This window comes from Dasypus novemcinctus, chromosome 3 (genome assembly GCF_030445035.2).
Source record: "Dasypus novemcinctus isolate mDasNov1 chromosome 3, mDasNov1.1.hap2, whole genome shotgun sequence".
NCBI classification, from domain to species: Eukaryota; Metazoa; Chordata; class Mammalia; order Cingulata; family Dasypodidae; genus Dasypus; species Dasypus novemcinctus.
Genome location: NC_080675.1, coordinates 109,522,371 through 109,547,004, shown reverse-complemented (window position 1 = coordinate 109,547,004; position 24,634 = coordinate 109,522,371). Strand labels below are relative to the sequence as shown.

General features: G+C 40.4%; 1 long non-coding RNA gene across 5 annotated transcripts in view; it reads right to left on the bottom strand.

The window, feature by feature from the left end:
- LOC111766206 (uncharacterized) overlaps positions 1-24,634 on the bottom strand; it is a 70,549-nt gene that overhangs the window by 5,076 nt on the left and 40,839 nt on the right. For 3 of the 5 annotated variants that reach the window (XR_009185063.2, XR_009185065.2, XR_009185066.2), the window contains 3 exons: positions 14,310-14,660; positions 12,492-12,633; positions 3,421-3,563 (listed from right to left, as the gene is read on the bottom strand). This is a non-coding gene — a long non-coding RNA (uncharacterized lncRNA). Of the gene's footprint in view, positions 1-3,420; positions 3,564-12,491; positions 12,634-14,309; positions 14,661-22,535; positions 22,728-24,634 lie in introns of those variants that run through there. The other 2 variants (XR_002798307.3, XR_009185064.2) reach the window with 2 other exon arrangements.

Below are 24,634 nucleotides of genomic sequence, written 5' to 3'. Positions count from 1 at the left end.
TTTATAATCGTTAAAATTTTACAAGTGAGGTTAAAAGGAAGTATTTTTGGTAACAAATTTCTCTAATCAAAATAGAGACAAAATTATCTCATGTTAGTCTGCATGACGTGAACAGGGTATGTTTGTTCTTTGATGGAAATTCTCTTTCACTCCCTCCCTTATTTTCTTCTAAAGAATAGTCTGCATTTTCTCTGATAGATCATTTTTATCTTGTAAAAATAAAAAAGTAATAAAAGTCAAGGTGAACACCAAGACAAAAAATGGGATAATAGTCTGGAAGACTCTGAAGCAGATCCTTGATCATTGGAAAATTGCCTGTTTTCCCTGGATACTATCTCCATGCCAGCAAGACCACTTCCCCGCCAACCCCGTGAGCTATCTGCTTGGGCCTTGCCCATGTTAGATGAGGAGAAAGAGGAAGCAGGCCCTAGTATGTGGTCACCCCACACCTGTAAGTAATCCTCCTTTAAAGACTCCCCTTCTTCCATCGCCATTCCCTCCTGCCCACCCTGCCTTGGTTTCCGCGCTGTGAGAATGCAACCTTTGTACAGCAGATGTTTCTATTCTTCCTGCTCTTCAAAATTTGCCTGTCCAATGAATATCTGGTTTGTGGATTATTTTGTCCCAGACATATCCATTTGCATTTTTCCATGATGATTCGCATTTCATCCCTGCCTTTCCCATTTTCCTAACTCCTTTAGGTTATTCCTTTGTCACATTTCTCCATTTAGAATCATCTGTGAATTTCATTTTCAAGCACTTCCTTACTCCCTAAGGTCGTTAATAAAGAGGTCTGAGTGAGATGGGAGTACAGGCCAGCTTCCCAACCCACCCTGGAGACCACCCTCCCCAGCCAGCCCAGCATCCTGAAAGGATGTTTGCTTCCACCCAGCACATTTTTCCATCCACATGACAGAATGGGCAGCCAAGATGATCTGCCTTCATTTATGCCACATCTCAGGACCCTTTATAAATTGCTAAACTTCAGAATTCATGGATGGAACATCTGTTCCTGTCAGTTTTTATGCTGGCGTTAAAGAAAAAAGAATGTTTGCCTTTGCCTTAAAAGCCATGTGGGAAATTGTTGTCAATTTAATATGCACAATTTGGAAACACAATCTTCCTTCCCTCCAACCTTGTGAGGAATTACATTTCCTTCTACATGCCCAAATTGTTCAGAAGGCTCCCTTCATTCTTCTCTTTACTGTCATATAAGACAAGATAGCTCCCCTTCAGGATAGTCAGCAGAATACCAAAGCCATTTAGTCCCTCCAAAATTATTTGGAAATTTAGTCTGTGATGTCTTTCTCAAGCACTGAGTTTCTTACATCCCACTTTAAACAAATGGAGTTCTGTTGATCAAGGCATGGCTTTGACAACTGACAAAGCCTAATTCCTCATAGATTAACATAATATTTGTGAATGAAAGGAACCCTAGAGAGAGTTCTTCTGTACCTACTAAACCATCTTCTGCCACTAACTAGCTCTGTGAGCTTAGCCAATTGCTCAGCCTGCCTAAGGCTTCTTTCAGCTATAGATCTGTAATTCTACCTGAAAAAGTTCATGGAGTGCAGAAAGGAGTGTTTTCTTTCCAAGAGATGTTCTCAGTGCAGAAGGAATGGCTGCAGGACTGAGAGCTGTAGAGCCCCTCTTTAAGATCTCCAAGTGCTGCTTGAGCATTTTTACGATGTCCGGATTATTTTCATAGAATCATGAAGTGGATAGAATCAAAGTCAGCCCTGGCCAAAAATGAGGTAACCAGAGTTTGTCCCTGTTCTTCACACATCAGCTTTATAAGTTACTTGCTCAAGTAGCTCTCACACTCCTCTTCCTGGGGGGGTACCTATTCTATGACCCAGTCCTAAACCCCTCATTCAGATGCTCAGAAGTGATGTACAATGTCATCTCCCAAGTGTACTTTCATTAATTTAAACATTTAAGGAAAGAATTCCTTAGGATAGCATTTCATCCATTCATACTTGAAATATTGAGCACCTACTAAGCATCAGGCACAGTGATAAAACTTGGGTATTCATGCTACATTACTGGAATTGTAGTTGGTGTTGGGGTTTAAGATATATTTAGGGGATTTGAATCTCTGGACTGACAATATGCTAGCCAGGCCCTGAGCCTCAGCAGACTTCAGCTACTACACTCCGATTTATTGGACTCACCCCACCCAGCCAAGATGGAGTTGAAGAAGGACAACCACCACACCGTGGAGCCTAAAGTGCCTACAACTGAAAGCAGGAGGATTGCATCCAGTATCCATGTGGAATCTGAGCCTCCTCTTGACATAGAGGTGCAATGGACACAACCAATCCAAGGTCCACAGAGAAAAGGTGGCATTAGAGTGGGAAAAGTGGTCTTGGTGGCTGATGGGGATGGGGAAGGGCAGGAAGAGATGAGATGTGGAGGTGTTTTTGGGACTTGGAGTTGCCCTGGATGGTGCTTCAGGGGCAATCACTGGACATTGTAAATCCTCCCAGGGCCCACTGGATGGAACGTGGGAGAGTATGGGCTATGATGTGGACCATTGACCATGAGGTGCAGAGATGCCCAGAGATGTACTTACTAAATACAATGGATGCGTCATGATGAAGGGAGTGAGTGTTGCTGGTGGGGGAGTGGTGGGGTGGGGGTGGTGGGGTTGAATGGGACCTCATATTTTTTTAATGTAATATTTTTACAAAATGAATAAAATTAAAAAAAAAAAAGAGAGGGAGACAATACCTGCACTTAAAGAGTTTACACTTTTATCAGAGTCAGACAAATGAACAGACAACTGTTATATATTTACAAACGTGGCTTCATAGGATGATCACATGGTTTCCAGTACAAATCAGGACATGTTTTAGAGTAAGGTGGGCAATATTAACTCATTTGCCCAAAGAAATACATAAACAGGTCTGTCATAGGCAAACCAGCACATATGATCACCCTACATAAAGAGAAAGGCCAACTATTACACCATCTTATATCACTATTGAGACTGGGCCACTCATTATTCAGGTAAGACCCTCACCCCAGAGAATCAGGTGATACATGAGACAAGATTAGCAACAGTTTGAATTCCTTTTACAAGTCACTGGTGATGATTATTTAAAGCTTCCTGTTCTCACTGTCTTCCTTCCTTCCCTCTCTTCTCTTCTCTTCTCTTCTCTTCTCTTCTCTTCTCTTCTCTTCTCTTCTCTTCTCTTCTCTTCTCTTCTCTTCTCCTCTCTTCTTCTCTCTCTCTCTCTCTCTCTCTCTCTCTCTCTCTCTCTCTCTCTCTCTCTCTCTCTCTCTCTCTCTCTCTCTCTCTCTCTCTCTTTCTTTCTTTCTTTCTAGTGGATCCTCATTGAAATGGTTATCAGCAGACTCTTAACATAAGAAAAATACACACAATTTAGGTGTCTATTCTATGAAGGAATAACTTACCAGTCCTTTACAAGATTTCTGCTCCTGGGAATCCAGCAGCCTGAACTCTTTTCGAGTATCTTCAGCACACTTTTTTCTAGTATCTTCAGCACATTTCACTGTGAAGTCCTTAGAATATTGTCCATGGAGTCAAGCCCTGAAGACTGAATTATAAGTAAGATCATTTTAAAATAAACTTCTCCATTCCTTCAGGTCTTCCATAATGGCTCCAAATAATAGAAAACTTAATACTATATACCCTTTCATAATTTCACAAGTTTTTAGTGTAGGAAATTATGTCTCCATACCATTAGCCCCAAGTTTTAGTTTCCTAGGCTGCTTAAAACAAATACCATGAAATGAGTTGGCTTAAACAATGGGAATTTATTAGCTTACAGTTTTGAGGATGGGAAAATATCTAAATCAAGACATTCTTCCCAAAGACTGGTTGCCAGCGATCCCTGGCTCTTCTGTCTCATGGCAAGGCACATGGCGGTGCCTCCTGGTCTCTCCCTTCCCTTCCGAGTTTTGTTGCTTTCAGCTTCTTGCTTCCATGGCTTTTTTCCTCTCCATATATTCATTCCATTTATAAAGAACTCCAGTATAGGATTAAGGCCCATCTTGAATGAGGTGGGTCATACCTTAACTGAAGTAGCCCTCATCAAAAGGTCCTACTTATGTGGGTCTACACCCACAGAAATGAATTAGACTTAAGAAAATGTTTTTCTGGGGTGCATATAGCTTCAAACCACCACACTCCACTGTCTGGACCTCGAAAATGTTCTTTCTATATACCAATACATTCAATCCATCACAATATCCCAAAAGTCTTATATAATTTCAGTAACCACATAAGTATGAAATCTCATCAAAATCAGTTAAAGGCGTGGTCTGTCTTGGGGCACAATCTCCTCCATCTGTGGACCTGTGAAACCTAGAGAGGAAGTCATCTGCTTCCAATATAAAGAGGAGGCATAGGCATAGGATAAACATTCCCATTCCCATAGGGAGAAATTGGATGGAAAACAGGTATCACAAGTCCCATACAATTCTGAAACCCTTCAGGCATACTCCATTAGACTTCAAGTACTGAGAGTCACTTATGGAATGATGTGTTGTTCTCCTGATGGAGTGGCAACTCTACCCCTTCCAAGTGCTTGCATAAAGGCCATGCTCTCCCTGAACATGAGCGGTAGAGGCTCCACATTCTTCAACTATTGGGGTGATGGCCAGGCTCTTTGCAATCCCCAGGAAATATGCTCCACCATCTCTGAAGACTGGGGCAACAGCATTCTTCCTTAATATAAGGGTGGAAGGTCTGCCTTCTCTAAGCTACAGGGCAGACTCAACCTTTCCATGCATAAGGGTTGACCTGCTCTCTTGACCTAAGATGATGTCTTTTTGGTCCAGACCTCAGCTTCCATGGTTCTTCCCTTGAAGTGATTTTTTTCCTTCAGTTTGTCTCTTTTCTCTCCCTTTTAATCCAGGCTGGCAGTGGCTTTGTTCATATAGATCTTGCACACACACACACATAACATACTGGGATCCAAACCATTAGAAAAAAGAAATTTCCACAAATCTTTCCTGTACAATGCATCTCTAAACCTGACTTGCACTGAAGTGGCTGGCTATATCCATGTTGCTACATGGAGCACTAATCTCTAGGGACTTGCTTTCCAGAAGCCCAGAGTTTTCCAAACCTTCAATCTCTGGTTTATTTTTACTCAGGAGTTCAGTTCCTAGCTTAATTCTTTCCTCTCACATTTTACCATAAGCTACAAGGAGAAATCAAGCTGCACTTTCCACATTTAGCTTAGAAATCTCCTCAGCTAAATATCCAAGCTCATCTCTTTCAAGTTTTGCCTTCCATCTGGCATCCTCATTCAATTTCACCAAGTCTCTACCACTTTAAAACAAGGATCTTCCAGTTTCCAATAGCACATTCATCATTTCTATCTAAGGCCTCATCAGAAGTACCTTTAGTATCCATATTATCTACCAACAGTCTCTTCGATCTAGGCCTTTTTTTTTTTATCAACCCACTCACCATTTTTCTAGTCTCTACCCATTAACCAATTCCAAAGCCATTTCCACATTTTGGTATTTGCAGTAGCAGTACCTCACTCTCCTGATACCAAAATCTGTTTGAGTTTCCTAAGCTGCTTAAAACAGATACTATGAAATGGTTTGCCTTAAACAATAGGAATTTATTAGATTACAATTTTGAGATCAAGAAAATGTCCAATCAAGTCATCACTAAGATGATTCTTTCTTCTCAATGACCAGCTGCCAGTGATCCTTGGCTCCTCTGTCTCATGGCAAGGCACATGGCAGCCTCTTCTGGTCTCTCACTTCTCTTCCAGGTTTCATTGATTACAGGTTCTTGCGTCTATGGCTTTTTTTCTCTCTCTGTCTCTTCATTCCATTCATAAAGTACTCCACTAAGAAGATTAAAACCCATCCTGAATGAGGTGGGTCATAATTTAACTGAAGTAGCCTCATCAAAAGTTCCTACTCACAATGGGTTTACACCCAAATGGACTGACTTAAGAACATGTTTTTCTGGGGTATACAAAGCTTCTAAACATCAGTTCAAGGTCTTTTTGTCAGGAAGGTAGGTCCAGGGATGGAAAAAAAGCTTTTTGGATATATGTTTATTTGTGATCAAGATGCTCTCTATAATGATTAGTTTTAGCTGTCAAGTTGGCTTGGATATCATACCCAGTTATTCAATCAACCACTAATCTAAGTGTTACTGTGAAGGTATTTTACAGGTGTGGTTAACATCAATATTTAGTTACCTTTATTTTATTTTATTTTTTAAAGATTTATTTTATTTATTTCTCTCCCTTCCTGCTCCTCCCCCCACCCCTTCCCCTCACCCCTTCCCCCCACCATTGTCTGCTCTCTGTGTCCATTTGCTTGCGCTCTTCTGTGTCCACTTGCATTATCTGTTGGCACTGGGAAACTGCATCTCTGTTTTGTTGCTTCATTTCTGCATCAGCTCTCCATGTGTGCAGCACCACTCCTAGGCAGGCTGCACCTTTTTCATGCCAGGAGGCTCTCCTTATGGGGTGTACTCCTTGCTCATGGGGCACCCTTATGCTAGGGCACCCCTGCATGGCACGGCACTCCTTGTACACATCAGCACTGTGTGTGGGTCAGCTTACCACTCTGGTTGGGAGACCCTGGGGATCGAACCCTGGACCCTCCATATGGTAGACAGATGCTCTATCAGTTGAGCTACATCCATTTCCCTAGTTACCTTTAAGTAAAGGTGATTATCCTCGATAATGTAGGTGGACCTCATCCCATAAGAACGAAACTGGGGTTACCTTTGAAGAAGAAATTTCAGCACCTGCCCATAGTTGCCAACCTGTCAGCCTGCCCTACACATTTCAGACTTGCCTAGGCACAGTCTACAATCATGTAGGGTAATAACTAGAAATATATGTATCTTCTTCCTACTGGTTCTTTTTCTCTGGTAGAACTTTAATTGATATACTCTCTTTCCCATGCCCTATTGCTAAAGATATGGAATCTCTCAAAAGAGTTTAGTCCTTAACCTTACCACACAACATACTTTATAAATATAATTATATTCTAGCCCTCCCTGAAATTTTCTTCCCCAAATAAGTGAAGCTTGATGGCCTGGGTGGACTGAAGCAGAACCAAGAAAGCCAACTGTCTATCGAGCTAAGCCCTGCACACAAGGGTCACCTTCTTCCTTCTAAAGGTGTAGTCACACCTTCGGGACTAAACAGACACTGTGGTCCATGACCTCAGTCCTTCCACAGCTGCATCATCATCCAGAACAAACGTCTACTCTGTTGAAGGAAATTCACAATGTGGGTCTTATCCTAGCTCTGTATTTATTTTCCCAAGTCAAAAATGTAAGAATCAAATCAACATATTGTTTAGCTGATATATAACCCACAACTAAAAGAGTCAAATATAAGCCTAATTTGAATTCCTGTCCTCTACTGTGAATAACTGGTGAGAAGGAAGAGCAGAAAGGACAACATTAGGCTTAGAACATTTTAGAGAGAATCCTAATCAAGAACCTTAGAGTTCCCCCTAAAGTAAGGAATACGACAAGTGTCCCCACACTCACCACTTCTATTCAGTGTGCATCAGGGATCCCAGCCAGCATAACAGGACAAGGAAAACATATAAAGAGTACAAGAATTTCAAAGGAAAGAACAAATTTGTCCTTATCTGCAGAAGATAATAATTTCCTAAATAGAAAATCCAAGAGATTCTACAGACAAAAATACTAGCATAAGCAGAGAACAACAATTATTAGTATTTCTCTATCTCAGCAACAGCAAATTAACAAGTGTAATTCTAGAGAAAGACTATCTTCCCAACCGCAACAAAAACTATAAGGTAGCCAGGAATATATGTATTAATAACAAAAGATGGGCAAAATTTTATGGAAAATGTTTTCAAACATTTTGAAATACACAAAAGAAGATCTAAATAGCAGTAATAGTAATAATAAATAGTAGGGAAATTTTAACATCATTATATTGACAATTTTGCTCAAACATATCTAAAAATCCAATCCCATTCCAAAAATTACCTTGACATTTTTTTGGTGAACCTACTAGAGCCAATAGTAAAATTCATGTGAATGAGTGAAGGTTCAGGAATAGTCAAAATAAGTTTTTAAGAAAAATAATAAAAAACAATTCTTACTATAATGAGTTATCAAGAACAGCTCTAAAGTTATAATAAAACAGAATTAGCACAGCACATTAATGGAATAGATCCACATATAGAGAGAAACTACATGAAGAACAGAGGAGGCAATACCAGTCAATGGAAAAAGGATAAGCTATTTAATAAATGATGCCAGGGCGGCGGACATGGCCCAGTGGTTAGGGCATCCGTCTACCACATGGGAGGTCCATGGTTCAAACCCCGGGCCTCCTTGACTTGTGTGGAGCTGCCCCATGCACAGTGCCGATGCGCGCGCAGAGAATGCTGTGCCACGAAGGGGTATCCCCCGTGTAAGGGAGCCTCATGCGCAAGGAGTGTGCCCCATAAGGAGAGCTGCCCAGAGCAAAAGAAAGTGCAGCCTGCCCAGGAATTGGTGCCCCACACATGGATAACTGACACAACAAGATGACGCAACCAAAAGAAACACAGATTCCCGTGCCACTGACAACAACAGAAGCGGACAAAGAAGACGCAGCAAATAGACACAGAGAATACACAACTGGGGTGGAGGGGGAAGGGAAGAGAAATAAATAAATAAATCTTTATAAATAAATAAATAAATGATGCCAGTACAATGGGCTATCCATATAGAATAAATAAATTAAAAATAGTTTCCTATGCAAAAATAAATCCTCCATGGATTAAAAAATAGAGATATTAAAAGAGAAATATGTAAATGTATGTCTTTATAACACTGTGGTAGGGAAAGATTTCTTTCATGAAGTTCCAGCAGTAAAGAGAAAAGCTGATATATTCAGCCACATTTAAGTTAAACACTTCTAGGTGCAAAAACAAACATGAATTTAAAGACAAGCTACAGATTGGGAGAAGATATTTCTAACTCTTAAAATCAAAACTGAAACAAATGAAAAAAGAAAAAAAAAATTTTAACTGAATTAACATCCAGAATATAGAAAGGTAATCTTCAATTCAATAACAAAAAGGGGCAAATAGGAAGTTTACAAAGGAGAAATCTGAATAGTCAATAACAATGAAAACATTATTTCATACACATCAGATTGGAAAAATGTTAGTCTTATTATCCACATGCTCATAAGTATATGGAAAAAGAAAAAGCCATATAGTACTAGAAAGAAGAATTTCATATTATTTAGAAAAATTGAAAATGCACATACCCTGCCATCAAGTAATTTTACCTCTAGGTATTTACCCTAGAGAAACTCTCACCAATGTGCATAAGGGAACTTCTATTCACTTGGTCCTTGCAATGTTGTTTACAACAGCAAAATGTTAGAAACGGTCTAAATAGCCATCAACAAAGAATGGATAAATTGTGGTATATTCATATAATTGAATACTAAGTCACTGTTCAAATGAATGAATATTAAAATGAATAATTTCGTAGATAGTAATGTGAGATAAATCTAGAAAATATAAAGTTGAGAAAAAATATACTTACAGTATATCATTTATGTGCATTTTTAAAACTCAAAACAATACTATTTATATTTTTAATGGGGATGCTTTATTTTTAAAGAAGCTTTAGATTACATAATTTTTACATTAAAAAATATAGGGGGATTCCCATATTCCCCACCCCCTTCCTCTACCGTGCTTTTCCCCATTAACAACATCTTTCATTAGTGTGGTACATTTGTTATAATTGAAGAACATGTATTGGAGGATCTGGGACCTGTTTAGTGAATAGTTGTTAAATAAATCAAAATGACAGAATGATGTGAACTGAAAGAAAGGAACATGCTGATGCTACTGAAAATTAAGGAAGGGTGGCAGCCTCCGAAAACATTTGTGTGTTCATGAGTATGTGTGTGTTGTAATAGAAGCTGAAACAAGAGTAGTCATTCTGATCCATCCAAAAGAAGAGCACAGGTAGTCATTTCTGAGAGTTCCCTTGGTGGAATTTAAATTTAGCATCTTCTAGAAAAGGTCAATTAAGTCTCTATTCAGAAATCAGCTGTTCACTATTACACCTTGAGAAGTTCAATGGGCCCCATAAGACATTTGCCTTTCAACCTCAATAGAACTAAGGAAATGGGTAGTAGCTCTTAGAAGTCACATGGGCCTGTACCAACAAATATTAAATTTGGGTTTTAGAGTAAGCCAAGGGTAAGTGATGGCTTTATACATATCCCTGATTTGACTGATATTTTAGCCTTCTCTGCCATACCCCAGAACTTTTATAGTTCATTTATTTGTAACTTGTAGACAGTTTATGCCTCAAGAACTTCCAAGGATTTCCTGAGACCCACTTTTACACAAATGTCTTTGTCACTCACAGAAAGCATGGCTCCTGAAGCTGGTTAGTGATCTCAGCAGTCAGGTCTCTCAGGAAATTCCAGGTTACCCACAAGTATTTCAGGAGTCCTGGAAATTCTCTAATGGACTAAGACAAACACACAGGGCCATGGTTTAACGGGGCCAAATTGGGCCAGAGGAAGCAGAGGTATTTACTCCACTGGGTCCCTATGTTGGCTAAGGATCCAAGGAGGAACCTCACACAGTCTAGCAGCATTTCTTTGGTGTCCAGCAGCTCACTCTGAGGAAGAACTGTGTTTGTTTGGTTCTCTCACATCTGCCTAGGGGCTCCAGCAAGCCTTTTTGGTATAAGTCAGAGCTCACAGCAGGCAGCAAGAGTCAACAAGAATCTCTTGGATCATCTTCTCACCACAATTCCTCCCCACCCCCAGCCTAAATGCATACCTAGGGAAGAAGGTGTCTGGAGGCCAGGAGAGTGAGAGACAAGCTTCTCTCACTGTTGGCTTTACCTCTAACCACAAGAAAATTTTCCACCGTTTCCATTATTTCTGGCATGGAGCCATACTGTAGAAAGGCAGACTTTCTTTCAGGTAAGAGGAGAGATGGAGAGTGGTGAGGGAGTAAGTGAAGCAGGATGGAGGGAAGGAGAGTGGACGAGCAAGAAGAGAGAAACAAAGGCAGGCTGAGAGAAAAGTAGTAAAGACTTCCTGTTAATTAGCAGGACCAACTGTCTGGGCAGGTCTCTGAATAGCAAAGTGTGTATGGTGGAGTTAGGTTTGTATATTTAATTGTGAATCTTGTTCAGTCAATGCATATTGACTTAAATACACTATAGTAGAAATTCCTTTTAATTTTATGTCACTCAAAGTGACTATTAATATTCATCATGGGCGGGTGGGTTATGGACCTTAAATTTGCTTGATTCATGGTTAACTGAAATCCGGAGATTTTTCCAAATAGCTCCAGAATGCAGGTCCCACCTCCCCTCTCCTAAAAGTAATAAATAAACACATTTGTGAACACACTGTCTTGTGGGTACCCAGTTAGACTGTAGGTTATGTTCATTTCTGGATTCACTGATACAGCTGCTCACAGCTTTCTCTCCTACTGCAGAAAACATTAGAATATAAAAGAGAGAGGGTGGCTGATTTATAGGGATAACTTGCAATCCTCTCTGATTACTTTTTTGTTTTCCAAAAGTAATCATTCATACACTTTGCTAGTTAGATTACTAATAATTGAAAATTATTTGCAGATCTAGTAACACAGCTATGATTTAAGATCTGCAGCTGACCTTCTCAGATGCTCCAAGCATAAATGTTATTGTGTCTAGACACGGGGAGCACAATGAGATACTTTCCCCCCACTCCCAACAGGTACTACAAAATACAGGAGTAATACCACCCTGAGAGTGGTATTTAAATGTGTTAGAAAGTTGAGTTAAAGCCTCTGCAGGATACAATGCTTATGGAAAATAAAATCATAGTGAATCAGAAGATATAAGCAAAATTCTGGGACATGCTGTGCCTTGAGAAGAAACATAAAAGGAAGATAGAGAGAAATTCAGGTAAAGAGAGGGGGGGAGGAGAGGACAGTGTACCAAACATTTCTATAGACAACAAGGTAAATATAACAGGAAGATAAAATTTCAGAGGAAAGAGAAGGAAAAGCCGGCAAAGCAAATAAGGATATGGAGACTTGCTCCCTCCTGCCCTCAATGAAAATAAAATTTTCTTCAGATCATAATGTACTGCAATCTTTAAAATGGTAGACTTCTATGGGGGTCCTCAATAGACATCCCACCTACAGAGTTCAGGGCAGTGCTCAAGATCACCCTCATTTCTGATACCATCTGCAAGTACAAGGGTCCCTAAGGCCATTCTCAGTTTCAATAATTCACTAGAAGGACCCTCAGAACTCAATGAAAGCTGTTATACTCATGGCAGATTGTTCCAGCGAAAGAATACAGATTAAAATCAGTCAAGAGAATAGATTCATAGGGTAGAGTCCAGGAAAGTTCCACATGCAGAGCTTCCAGCTCCTCTCCCAGTGAAGATGTGAACAATGCTAAATTCTCTCAGAAATAACGTGACAATATACAAAAAGTATTGTCAAGCAGGGAAACTTACCCAAGCCATGGTGTGCACTTTTTATTGGGGTTCAGTCACATAAATATGGCCGAACACCTATGCAGGTATGTAGCCTTCAGCTACTTGACCTGCAAGTCCCACTCTAGATCACGTTGTTACTGTCCAGCAGGACTCAAAGCCCCTAGACAAACAAAGATACCCTTATCAAGCAGGACATTTCAAGGACTTAGAGATTACCTACCAAAAGGCAAAAGCCAGACCCTTTCTTGGCAAGGTTAAACTCTTTACCACACAGGCCCAGGCCATTCCCTGGCCATTATTGAAAGCTCTTGTACAGCAAAATGATCAAATTGGTCTGAGCATCTACATTTAGTACAGTATTTATATGGCAGGTATAAGAATAGTATCAGCATGAACATGCCTAACATTGGAGAAGCCAATGTGGGGTAGGCTAGATTTAAAGAAACAACTAATCCATCCTATGAAGCTACTACATATATTTTCATAATTTTGTACTATCTTGATTACTCATTTAGACCCTCTTGGTGTACTGCTATTTGTACCTCATGATAAACTTGTACAGGACAACTTAGCATAGAAATTAGCTAATGATTAACTAACTCCAGTTCTTCCTCATGCCTGTCATTTTCCATCAGCATTATATCCTGTGGAGGTTTTACCCAATTTTCTAATACATTTGACCATTAATATCAGTACTATAATCTTACCAACAATATCAGTGTTACACTATATAACAGAATGGTAGTAGATGTAGCTTGAAAAATATTAATAAAGGATTCAGAAGGCATTAGCACATAATAAGATTTCCATTCAGTCATTAACAATTAGTGAAGTTCATCATCATGTTGTATAGCCAAATTATCTCCCAGAGCAATGCCACTTATTTTTGCAGGCTTCCATTCTACCTTGTCAGGTTCCAAAAGCAGAAATGACCTGAGCAACATACAGCTTCACCCTTTCAGGCATCTGGTATAATTCAGCTAAGAGACAATATCATCCCTTGCTGAGCTCCTCTCAAGGCACCAATGTAACATTTGATTTCCCTCATTGCATAACCCACTTATGCATTCCTTTACCCTCAGCTATTTCTCCTCTCCATTTGTCATTCATTTTTACCCATACTTTTCCACCTTTGGAAGAGATGCTATGTTCAACCACTGTACTGTTCCAGATTGCTGGCAGCAGTACTAACCTAGAAAGTGCCTCCCCCTCAGTACACTCTGATTCATATAGGGTAGGGTAATATAGTTTCAGAATTAGTGGGCTATTTCAGCCACTAGGCAACATAAATGCATCCGTACTCCACCCCAATTTTGCCAAAATGGGTGAGGGTACAATCCATCCATCAAGCACTTAGGAATTCTGACATAAACGTTTAAAAATTCAGTTAGTTTCTTGCTTAAGGATCATCCCTGTTTCTAGTACCTACAGTTGTATCCCTGGTGCTGGGACCAATGTATCAGGAAAGAAAAAGGAAAGTGAAAGTGATGTAGGCAAGAATTGTATAGTCTACCAGCATTCTCCCCACTCTCTCTTCCCCAAATCCCCCAGAAAAGTGGGGGGATTTATCTAATGGGGACACTCCCTTGGCTCTCCTTATATTGGATGTGAGCACAATTGGTGAAAGAATGTAAGCTAGCCCTTCATGTCTTTATTTCCCCATTTTAGACAACAAATGTTTCAATTGCCTGTTTTGTTTATTTATCAAAGCATTACTCTGAGGATAGTATACAACATGATATGACCATTTGATGTGACCTCTTTACCCACTATAGACTGTCATGTGTTTCCTTTGTCTGAAGAAATGTAACATGGTGGTACAAATTGGTACAATACCTTCTGTTCCAGTCCTTTGATGGTATTTCAAATATTTGCATCTATCACTGGGTATGCAAGACTAATCCAGAGTAAGTGTCTCTTGCCATCAGGACTCATTTGTAGCCTCCCAGAACAATCAGCATCAGTCCAACTTGCCAGCTATGGGCAGGGCCTTCCCCAGGAATCTGCTTCATAGCCATCTTCAGTCTCTATCTCTCTTGTTGGCAGACAGAACAGTTCTTGCTGGCATTTTGTCCCTCAGAGGGTGCAAGAGGACTGTGTCTATTTTCGGCCCACCTCTGCATTACTGCAGCTCTCCCCTGTCTACTTCTTTCACGGACCCAAGTGGCCACCTCAAGTGAGAGGTTTCTGGAAAAGAGTATTAAGATCATCTCTAGGTTATTTTCTGTGTAGAGCCACTTTGAACAATCAGTCTTTTACCTATAATATAAACATTGAGGTTGTTTCTATAATTTTCCAGAAAATTTTCATCTAGTAAAAAAATACAACATAATGAAGTCATAAATAAGGCTCTGAAAATGTACATTGACATTAGTATCAGACTTACCAGTCAATAAGATTTTCCCTTAACTTCCTATAGCTACTCCTTTTGCTATTTAATCAGGAGTTTGTGGGGTGTTCCAAGGCCTGTCTTTGTAAACTCTTAAGTTCTTTAGGGATCCCATTGGTGAGAATTTCCTAATCTACCCAAAGGCCAGTCCAAGTTTGGGTTAAAACAAGGAAGAAAAAAAGAGAGGGTTTAACACCACCTCACAGAACAAGGGCCAAGCATGAAGAATCCTGGCAAATTAAACCAACAAAAGGTGCCGGCGCTAGCTCGGGGGCCAGAGGAATGTTTTAAACATAATTGGAGCCTGCCACCTTTTCTCTTGGGTCAGTAGACACATTCTGCCCATTGACAGCCAGTTTAATTATTCATTCTATTCATTTGAGTGTCAGCGAATTCTCTGGTGGGGATGAGCTCAAAGAATTGACTTAAACAAAAGGACATGAGGGGAGAAATGGTTTAAAAACTCTCTGGATAATTTATTTATTTAAAAGTCATTACCTGTTCACAAATGATGGCAACTTTCCCGCAATCCTCGGGGTTCCCTAGGCTCTGTTCTCAGCCCTCTGTCACTCACTCTGCATACGCTGTCTCACCGAAGGCCATATTACCCCAACAGAAAGCACCAGAATGAGAGCCCAGCAGGTTACAGTCCAAGCACATCTGTGTTGTTTACCAATGTATCCCCAGCACCTAGCCCGGTAGCACATAATAGACATTCAATAAAAATTCACTGAATGAATGACTGACTATTTCCAGTTGTCCAAACCAAGTCTGTTCACAAAACATTTCTAGGTTCAAACTCAGAATCTCCCTCCTTGCCCCTCAGATCAACTTCCCCTCATGAAACTATTCTACAACAAATCAAAATTTGAAACTTGCAGTCAACTTATGTTCCTTCTTTGAGCCCTATATTAGACACTACCAAGTTGTCTTCCAATGTATCTGATTATCTCCTTTGCCGCTCTGCCAAGAGCCAAGACCACTTACCCCACATATTTGTGCATGCATCACTTCAATCATTCTTAGAGCACTTTTATTATTCCAATAATAATAATAAACAAGCAAAACTCATCACCGCTCAATTCTATATGTGTCCCTGGCAATACACAGATATTCTTTTTCCTTCTCTCTAATATATTTGTATTTATATTTTGTAAAAAAGCTTATATAAGCAGTATCACCCATGTTCATATTTTACATCAAGTTCCACTATCTTGTACAGTCCCATGTTACATTTTTTAGCTTTCCTTCTGATAATATACGTGCCTTAGACTTTCCCTTTCAACCACTGTCATACCCATATAATAGCTCAGCTAGTTATAAATACCATGATGTGCTTTCACCATTTCTATTTGTTTCCAAAGACTTACAACCTTTTTACCAATTCTGCACAGATTAACCCTCAGCTTTCTACTCTCTACCCTCATTCTATTTTCTGGTGACCTATATTCTAATTATTAACTCCATGAGTTTGCATTATATATTTAGTATAGCTCTCCTTCTGATTTTGTTTTCTCCCTATTCAATATACCAAGCAAACTGGGACTGTATCTAAAATATTGCATTTGTGGCAGAGCTTCTTCACTTCCTAGGCCACAGTGGTTTCATGTTTGTGCTCAAGCCAGGTACAGAGGCAGGAGGGTAAAAGGAACAAGAGCTGAATGACTCTCTGGTCACTGATAGTCCATGATAACCTAGGAAAGTCACTTCACCAAGACCCTGGGAAAGTCACCTCACCTCTCTGAATCTCCACTGTCTCATTAGTAAAGTGTGAAGCTTTGAAAAGATGTTTTCCAAAGATGTGTCTGCACTGAATCCTGGGTATTCTGCCAACTCTACAAAATCCTCCATTAGTTTCACATTCCTCATCCCTTCAAGCTGTGCCCTCACCCCAGACTCCATAAGGCAGGTTAACTTCTACTCCAATCAGGCTTCGTTTTCAGCACACTATCTTGGCTCGTCCTACCTCTTCCTCCACATGATATGCCTTGTCCCACCTCCTTAGTCCAAATTCTGCACTTCCATCGAGGTCCAACTCAAGTGTGACTTTTATGAAACAACTTCCCTACCTACAGTGTCATCCCTATATCCCAAGTCCTTGTAACAAAGCACCACCTTGCCTTCCCAGGCAGCACTCCTAGAAAGGAAAGCCTCTGCAGGGAAATAATAATCAACTTCCAAAGGAAGAAAAGGCAGTAGATTCTAAGCCTTTAAAATTATCTAACCAGGTTAAGTATTCAAAACAAGCTATTTATCTAAGATTTCATGTATAAAGGATATGGGGAAAGAAGATATCCTCCTGGAAATTACTGTGCACAAATTCTTCTCTGCAACAATAGTTCATGTGTTGCAAGGGACCCTTTGATAAGCCACTTAAGGAGAGGGGAATATTTTAAATAGATGGAATTCCCAGAGACCATGCTCAAGTAACAATAGATGGGTTCCTAAATCCCCTCTAGAGATGGCAATAATATTGACTGGGACTTTTCCTGTTGTCTAAAATTTTTGGCATAGTCCCAGCTGAGAACAATAAAGAAAAAATAGTCTCACACTCCAAGGAGAGATGTTAAACATATACACCCAGACTTACTGAAAAACAGCAAAACGGCCCTTTGAATCTCACCTTCACTACATACCTGAAGCCTACAGAAGAGAAACTTAGAGGCAGATGTGAACTTAGAAATTAGGGCCTACTTCCCACTTACAGAATTACAAGTCTGTAATTTCTGTCTGGAAAAAAAAAATGAATCAGAGTAAAATAGGTAGCCTCTGATAAGCAATAGGCCAAATAGGATAGGATATTGTGTAATAACAGGGCTTTGGAATCATGTGGCCTGAGTTCAAAGCATAGCTCTGCCATTTACTGAGTAGGGAAACTCAGGGAAGTTACTTGATGTTTGTGAGCCAGTTTCCATATCCTTAAAATGCAAATAACAACAGGACCTACTTCACAAGGTTATTGCAAGGGTTTAAAAAGTGATGCTTGTAACGCATTTAGCACAGTTTTTCCTTGGTCAATGAATGTCGCTATTATTATGTATCAGACATTGAGCCCGCCAATAGCAGAAATAGCTCAGGAAGTCACTTTCTTCTCTAGAACACAAATATTTACCCTTAATATGAAAAATTCCTTTCCTGTTCCATATGAGATTTTGCTTCCTGAGTAAACAGCTATAAATCTCAAATACACATCTGGATGGCAGTGGCTAACAGAGAGTCCCAGTAATGAGCATGCAAGAATGATAAAATAACATTTTTGCACAATTCTCCCTAAAAGTTCATAGCTGACAGGGGTGCCCCCAGTGGGAAAATCACCTGATCCTATCAATGAGCTCTCCATTTCCTCATAATTGTTGTCTGAAATGGTCTAAATCTTAGGTGACACAGGTGGCCATGTGAAGAGTCACAAAAATAAAACTCTGAGTGGAGGAATCATGGGCTCCTCCAACTACACTCTTAGAAAGGTAGTCTATGAAAGGCTCTATGGACACAAACGGCTTTGCTCTTGATGATGGCGGTGTCCAGGGCCCCTCAGTTCAGCATCGAGGCACACAGAGCCTGCACACTATGTTTCCTTATTACCAGTAGCTCCCATTTGCCTGGGTCAGAGCACAGTCCTCTTGGTGCCTGGGGTACACAGGCTCTGTCTTTTCTGACTTAACTGATCTTGCCACAGATGGTTACTGTGACCTTGGATGTCTTCGAGCCAGGCTCAAACCAACTGAACTAATTGGCTTAGACATTCTCAGGAATGATTCAGCACCCGCACCCCTTCCTCCGCAATAACGACACCCTATTTCTAAATCAGCCTATGGGAAATGTACACGGTCAGGGTCATGTTATTTACATGCAAATAGGAAAGGAAAATCCACTCCAGCAGGCCGCCTTCTAACTACAGGCACCAGAAGAGGTTATAAATACGCAAGAGGAAAACCCAACAGTCTGTTAGCTTTAACTCAGGAAGCCTAGGAAAGGGGAGCCAGCTGCACTAGCAGTGACAAAAGGCTTTAGCAAAACCCTTTGGCCCTTGGTATCAAATGTTTTCCTGAAGCTAATTTTTCAGATAGCAAATTCTGCCTAGCATTTTCTTGCTTAAACCCAGGATGGCTTACAAAATAGACATAAGTATAGGCATTTTTTATCAATTTACATTTTAATCACTTCTCAGTGCTGCCCTTAAGGCAGCAGGAAGCCCGGGGTTGGTCTCCAGGCTTTCTCAAAGCTTTCTCTGACCTCCTTAACAACAGGAAGTTATCGGTAAAAACCCACCCACCACCTCCTCCAAGGTGAATTTCAGTGTGTTGCTCAGCTCTGATGGCTTTAGATCAGGGCCCCAAATCCCTCCATCATCATCTTTCAGCCCTAGTTACAAGTTAGATTTTAAAATTTTAAACATTTTATTTATCCTGCAGATTTGAGCAGTTTATTAGCCCCAATGGGAAGGAATAAGAGCTCTATCTCACGGCATTTCTCTGAAACCCAACTGCATTGCAGAATGTTGGGAGGAACGTTGACCCACAGCACCATCTCCTGGCTATATTGGGGTGTTGCACTGAGAAAGGTTCAGGAAACAGCAGAACACCTAACTTGGAGCAACTTTCAGGCCATTAAGGTACACCTAGTCATCACGGATGTCAGTGAACTATACCTAAAAAGTGAAAGTTTGAGTATATATAAAAAGGACTGGAATAGAATGTGGAAAAGTGGAAACAGATGTAAAAAGACAGCAACCAGGGTAGCTGATTTCTGGTTCTGACGTCACTTGATGTAACATTTGGTATATATATAGTAAGTGGGGACACATAGGTAATCAATAAGTGGTTGTTTGCATGAAATGTTGACAGACCTACACAAAGGATTAATCCACATCTCACTGTAAAATGGTGTATCATTCCCACAGAAAATATTCTTCCAAAGGGAAATAAACCAAGTGAACCTACAACGTGGTGACCACTATCACGGCTGCCTGACAAGCTATTCTTTTTCTCCTCCAGCTCAGCAGTAAACATTTGACTAAGGGAATCCTAAACTGAGGTCCCGTTAGAGTTTTCACCCCACATCATTAACCTCTAGGAGTTTACCTGCCAGTCACACAGTCCCCATAGCAGTGGTTCCCATAGCAGTGGCTTACACAGTACCCAGTGGAGAGTTTTCTAAAAACAGATTCCCAGACCCTACTCCCAGATTGATTGCAACAGAATCTCTCAGGCAGGATTCCTGCAAATTGCCAGTGAAAATGCTCCAGGTGATTCTAAATACAACCAGTCTGCTAGCTTGCAATTGGGACCTGCTATAGGATCACAGCTACACTTCACTGAAACAGGGACACAGACTCAATAAAATCCTTGTGTTGTTAGTCCTGCACTACCTAGGAAAGGTGTGGCTTCAGCTCCAGATCATCAAAAGCAAACCTTCTTCACGGCAAAAGTTTGCTCACAGTTCACACATTTTCTTTGGGTAGGTCATTCTGAAATGAGGAAATAACCCACTTTATATAGTATCAAGGCCACTTTTCCCCCAAAACCATTCTGCATGGACTATGAGGATCAGGGTCATTTTAATGTTGACCAGAGTCTGGATACAGAAAGAAAACTGTCTTGGAGAATGCGAGTGGTGCACACTCAGTTACCCGAAGGGGAAAGCCCTTCTAGGCCGGAGAACTGTCTGGGTGCCTCGGGAACATTGCAGCAGGCTGACAACTCCTAGTGGAGCAAGACTGGAGGCCGGATGATCGCTTAAACGCAATTCTAGCAAACTGGTAGTGAATTAATAAATGCCAAAACTAAGGTGGGAATTGAAAGGAAGCCTATTTTCTTCAAGGTGATGCATGAATCTCGCTTCCAAGAAAGGGCCTCCCGAAATCCCCGTAGACAAAATTAGTCTATCCTGACCCTTGATCCTTTATACTATTCTCTACTACACCCCCACTGGAATGCCCATATCCCACATTAGAGTCAATCGTGTGATGTCTATCCCAACTCCCTGTCCAAAAGCTTCCAAAACATCAAAGGCAGCACTGCACAGTCATGTACCCTCACCTCTGCATGCCCTGATGCACCTAGAATAGGGCTTTGCCCAAAATGGAAGCTCATAAATGCTAGTTGAATTCTTTCAAGAAATTCAGTGACTATTTGGTTAAGGAACAAGAATGTATTGTCCTTGAAAGCGATTAAAACCAGCACATTGTTTTAGACAGGTACTGAGATTCCTAATGACAGAGATTACAGGGAGGCTAACAGATGGCCTTAGCAGGGCTTGCTTCCAGTGCGTTCTGGAATCCTTTGGGTCATGACTCCATAGCCATGACTGAAAGAGGACAGTCTCCCCAGAGAAACCTTCTCACCTGGACATGAAGCATAGCAGGGATTATGAGACTCCAGGAAACCTCTGGATTTCTCATCATCTGTTTGAAATCCTCAGAACTCAGCCAGCTGATAACCCAAAAGAAGGGTGTTCATAGGTGTTAGGAGATCTGTGCGGTTCCCAAAGAGGGAGAATGTGACAAAGGCCTTGAAATGGAAAGTGGAAATCATGGCCTCCTGTAGGCTAAATTGTTCTGAGAGTCAAAGAAGCTCAGCAGGGTCTGTTGGATGATATATGAACACTTCCTATGATTCTGCTTTTAATGGTGCTAGAGGGGAGGGCAAGAGAGGAAAGGAAGACTACTACAACCAGGAACTTCAGACGAGGGCAAGACAGAGGAAGACTTCTTATAGCAAGAAATACTACTGTTTTTTTTCCTGACATGAAAATGTTGAGTAACTGAACATATACATCACTAGTCAATTTCACTATTTTCATTTATTTTATAGCTTTACTTTCAAGAATCTCTGCAAAGTTTTAAAATATTTATTGTAGTCTCATTAATCATTCAGGAAGCCCCTACTCTGAGCTCTATCTTAACATTCAGATCAAGAACCACAGCTCTATAAAACAGAATGAGCTGATTCCCCTGCACTAATGAAACATAGATTTATGAAACTGTCAGTGAGTAAATAACATCACACAGCCTTACAGTCTGATGCAGTCAAAATAGGACAGTATAAAATAAGATCTACATTTGAAGCATTTACTTTTAAAAGATAATCTTAGTTTGTTAGTTTCAAAACAGTCTCATTCATTAAAAATTCATACTATAGATGTACCCCTTCCCAGGTCAAGCAAACCTGAGGTATATAAAAAGTTAGATTTATATCATCTATAAATTAGGGAGTGGTAGCTCTGTTTAAAAACTTCCCTTTTAAAAGAGGATTTATCACGGCTTCTTTGAAACTGTGAGCTCATTTTATGATTTGAAAGCAATTTTTAGCAATTAAGAGCATGCTCCAGCTAGTCCTTGAAAATTGGTAGGGGCCATGTTTCCTATCTTTTTAAAGATTTAAATTCAAATATAATAAAAATATATAAAAGTGCACAGATCATAAACGTAAAGCTTGATGAATTTTCACAAACAGAAAAGAACTGTGCAATTAGTATACAGATCAAGAAGTGGAACTTACCAGCACTTCAAAAGCTCACTTCACACCTCCTTCAGATCATTACTCACCTCCCAAGGGGAGCCTCTATCTATCCTGACTTTTAACTACATAGTTTAGTGTGTCCATTGGCTACTGCTGCATAACAAACAACAACAAAACTCCAGTGGCACATAAAATCAAGAGCTTATTACTCACTCCTGTGCTGGGGCTGGGGAGGCAACACGGCTCATCTTGGCCAGGTCCTCGCACGTGGCTAGTGACGGGTGGCCCTTCTCCTCTGGCAGGCTAGCCAGTGCAGAGTCATGGTGATATGAGGATAAGAGAATAGGCAGAAGTATGCAAGACCTTCTGTCTATGAAAGATGGGATCCAACAGAGCACAATTAGGGCGAAGCTGGTAAAGTGAGTAAGGCAAATATAGGTCAGATCCTGTTTCTACTGAATTTTGTGATATTTTGTTCACCATGGATTGACTTGCATTGATTTTTATTTTTTAAACATTTTATTAAAATCTTATTTATCTTGATTACTGAGATTTTTGACACCCTCTTAAATCTTGTGCCCAGGAGTGCAAGGCACTAGTTCTGGCCCTGGTGGGGAAATGCACTCCATCTCTGGTGAGAGAGATTGTTGTCACATGGCAAAGGCATGAATGCAAGGAGAGATGAAGAATAGGAGCTATTTATGCCCTCCAATCTACCACAGCTTTGGTCATTTTTGTCCTTCACATAAAAGGAATCATATAGTATATTCCTTTGACTCTGACTTCTTTCCTTCAATTTTGTATTTGTGATATATATCCATATTGTTATTTGTAGTGGCAAAACATTCATTCCTATTGCTGTATAGCATCCCGCTGTGCAAAGACAAGACAATGTTGATGGGTATTTGGATAGTCCCACTTTAAAATTATTATGAACAGTACTTTAAACAATCTAGTATAAGTTTCTGGTGAATACTGATAGGCATTTTTGTTGGGTAAATATCTAGGAGTGGAATTGCTAAGTCAGAGGGTATTCATATGTTCACTTTAGCAGATACTACATTTTCCCAATGATTAATTCCTTTGGCCCTATTTAAAGTCTTGCTATCTGGAGTATAAGTCCCTCTAGCTTTGTTCTTCTTTTTTTCAAGATTATCTTGGCTAGTCTTGGCACTTTGCAATTCTAAATGACCTTTAGAAGGAGCTTATTGATTTCCACAAAAGAGGATAAAAACTTACTGGGATCTTTATTAGGTTTACTTTGAATCTATAGACTAATTTGGGGAAAATCAACATCTCTATATTATTCCTCCATATCTTCTCAATGTCTCTGTAGCAATTTGGCATTGTTTATGAAGTCCAAATATAGATGTTGGATTATATTTATAAAATGGTCTATTCCTCTAGGTGTGATTAAATTATGATTAGGGCTTTGATTGGGCTGCGTGAGTGGAATGTTGAGTCGGACTCACAAAGAAACCACACCACAGAGAAGGGAGCTTAGAGTTTCCATGCTGGAGCCCCAGGGGGTAAACACATGGGAGAGGAACACAGAGGGGTAGAGACAGCTCCACAGACACAGCAGAGGCCCCGGAAGAGAGATGAGCCGTTTACCTAGTAGTTTACAGCTGACCTTACGGAGAGAGCAGATTAGCTGAGCCCGGAGTGAAACGAGCCCCAGGAGAGAGAGGAAATTTATCCCAGCCTACAGCTGATATTGGAAGAAGCTGGGACCATGGAGCCAAGATAGGAAGAGGGAGCCTGAACCCTTGCAGACATCGGCAGCCATCTTGCTCCAACACATGGCAATAGGCTTTGGTGAGGGAAATATGCCTGTAACTGTAAGCTTCTACCCCAAATAAATACCCTTTATAAAAACCAACCAATTTCTGGTATTTTGCACCAGCACCCCTTTGGCTGACTAATACGGTCTCATAACTTTTTATATATCTACCTTGCATAAAATAGGTGGTCAATAAGGCATTAAATACATAGTCACCACATGCATTATTACAAAGTTTTAGGCCAAATTCTATTTTTCTGCCACACTAACCTTTTCACAACCTCCCAAGCTCATCCCTCACTTCCACTCATCTGAGTCCTTGCCTGTGTTCTTCCTTCAGCCAGGAGAAATTCCTTTCCTGCCTTCTATCCCTCCCTCCTGACAATCTCTAATGTCTCTCTCGTTCTCTTTTTTTTAAAGATCCCTTCCTTCCTTCCTTCCTTCCTTCCTTCCTTCCTTCCTTCCTTCCTTCCTTCCTTCCTTCCTTCCTTCCTTCCTTTCTTTCTTTCTTTTCCCCCCTTCCCTTCCT